Below are 3,198 nucleotides of genomic sequence, written 5' to 3'. Positions count from 1 at the left end.
TATATATATATATATATATATATATATGTGGGGACGGCATGAGTGGTCGTCTTTGAAAATGAGAGACACTGTACTTTAGCAAAACATATATTAAACGCTAAATTTACATAAAAATGGACGATAAACAAACACAGAAATAACACAAAATAAATGAGTTCGTCATCGTGAAGTTAAAAGAAAATCATCATTGCTACTCCTCTCTGGAATTCATCAGCGTCTCCTTTTTGGTTAGTTCCATTACGCGCTCTCGTGTCTTAGGGAAATTCGCACGGGGTCTAACTTGCAGCTTACATAATCTAGTTGGATTTCTAGCTAGATCAGCTTACAGCACAGGAACTGGAACTACATATATATATATATATATATATATATATATATATATATATATTTATATATATCCTTCCTTATTTCCTTATTTATATATATATATATATTTATATATATATATATATATATATATATATATATATATATATATATATTTATATATATATATATATATATATATATATATATATATTTATATATATCCTTCCTTATTTCCTTATTTATATATATATATATATTTATATATATATATATATATATATATATATATATATATATATATATATATATATATATATATATATATATATATATATATATATATATATATATATATATATATATATATATATATATATATATGACATGAGTTAAAAGATCATGATAGTGAAATATTTAATAGAAGTGCTTTTGAAAACTAATCCAAAAATATAGAATGGATCTTCATGCGAACTATAGCAAATACAAAACAGTGCTTGCAGTTTCATTTCTTCTGAAAGCGATAGAACATTTTTTTTATCTGATTGATTATTTGGTATTATTAGAATATGTTGTATTCAAAATTTAAAATTTGAATAAAATGAAACAGTAAATATTGCTTTAATTTCCAAAATGAGTATCGCAGCACGAGGAATGACATAAATCTTGAAGTTGGTTAAACTTCATGACCGATTCCAGTTTCCTTTTCTTTATTAAAATGATACTATTGAGAATATTTTTGGTTTCCTTAAGATTAATAAAGAGATCCACGATTAAGGTCGTATAACTATAAAACTTATTGATATTTAATATTATTTTATTGCCTGTTTTTCACTATTTTTTTCACTTTTTACTTTATTGGCGAATATGTTCACTTTTAACTTTATTGGCATGCAAAAAATAAGAATCAAAGTAAAACTCCATAGATAATAACTTTCATGATTAATATGTAAGACTTTCGAAGTTTATTGAGGGTTTTCTTATACGATAAAAATATATATCAGATTTTAAAAAAAGGCCAAATATAGCTCTTTCATTTTAGTACTCAATAACTTTATTAAATATTGCTTTCAAAAGTAAGCTTTTTTTTATTTGATGTTGTTCAAATCCATTTTGCTCATAACAATTTCACAAAAAATAATGATAAGTATTAAATAAAAATAAAAATTCACTACTTGGCAGAAAATCAAACCGTACTAACAAAAAAATGAAGCTGATTGGTGACCTTTGTATCTAATGATTGGTTTTAATTTTTATTTCATTTTTTCGGCTTAAAAAAGAAAACTGAACCGAACAAAATATCAAAACTTCGTGCAGTAAAGAAAGATACAAACTCGAAAAGATGAAGAAACTAGATTGCTTTATATTTTAGATTTCAATTCCTTTTTATGTCGTATTCTGTCCCCGTTTCTCCAGTTAAGAATCATTCAGCTATGAAAAAATTCTAATTAAATTCAAGTAAGGAGTGATGTAAATAATTTTTATACGTTATACTATATTTACTGGCTTTAGTACAATCAAAAATTTCTTCATCAAATTACGGTAAAAAGTACGGGCACTCAGAGTTCCAGTGCTTTTTACCGTGAAACTTAATGAAGCAAAAATTCTATTATACCGTAATTTTTACTGTAATATTTACTGCAAAATCCCTAAATTAATAAATATAATCTCTATAATTAAATAACGGTGTAAAATAACGGTCAAAAAAAGATTTTACGGAGGAATATTTTTTTACGGTAAATTGTATTTTACGGTCAAAAAAATTTAAGGTAAAATAGATTTTTACGAATGCTGCACTCTGAGTGCCAATTCTTATTACCTTAATTTGATCCGGAATAGTTTGCAATGCCGACAAAGTATCTCTAGTTTATATGCTACAAATAAATAGATACTTTAACACGATGATACGATATTTATACTGCTACGTCATCATTCTTCATTATGTTTGTACTTTTAACCGTATGCTCCCCTGACTGGGCGGGACGGGGTTAAGCTTTGACTATGTTATTATACTTAGTCCAAATATTGTTCTTCTCAATTATTTTTGGAGATTTTTTTCTGCCCAGTATATCATACAAAATTAAACCCTACTGAATTTCTTATTTTAAAATACTTAATTATTTTGGTAACTAACCGAATTGAAAAATAATACATTTGCCAGAATAATGCAATAAGAGAAAACAGCTAAAACTGTTTAAATTTTATCAAAATGGAGCACTTTTTAGAAACATCTAATGCTTTTTTTTCTTTTATGTTAAAAACATCCCTAACGCAGTTGAAACTTTTTGCTTTATATAGATATTACTTGCTTTATATATGAATAATCCAGCTATATGATATAATCTGGATTATATATATGACATAATCCATCTCACGTTTTTTGAAATTTTTTTTAAAAATACAAAAAAAAAGAGAAACGTTGTTTCAGTAACTCTTTTCTCAAATTGGATTATGAACATTAAAACTATACATTTTCACCTAATTATTTCAACAACCCATTACAATACACGATTTAGTTACTATTGAATATTTAATCACTGTTAAAAAAATTATTGATTCAATTTTTTTTGCCTTTTTCGTCACAACAACGTCTACAAACGATAATTTAAAAAAAATTAATATTTCTTAACTATTCAGTGATTTAACGATTATTTCACACCTTTTAGAACACGAATTTTGCAAATGTGTAAAAATATACATTTTTAAAAGGTTTTATTCCGCTAGTTTTACAGCAGTATTAAAACTCAAGCTTTATTATTAAAATTGCTTTTCACTTGCAAGGAAAGATTCATACAATGATTCGTTTACATACAGATAGTTTTCTGCATAAAATATTGATACACGAAAGTAACTTTATTCCGCTCTCTTACTCTCCCTGAAAAAAGTGACTCA

The sequence above is a fragment of the Parasteatoda tepidariorum genome, chromosome 1 (assembly GCF_982258835.1).
Source record: "Parasteatoda tepidariorum strain Cologne lab strain chromosome 1, Ptep-v5.0, whole genome shotgun sequence".
In the NCBI taxonomy this organism is placed as follows: domain Eukaryota; kingdom Metazoa; phylum Arthropoda; class Arachnida; order Araneae; family Theridiidae; genus Parasteatoda; species Parasteatoda tepidariorum.
Note: the sequence above shows the minus strand (reverse complement) of the source record.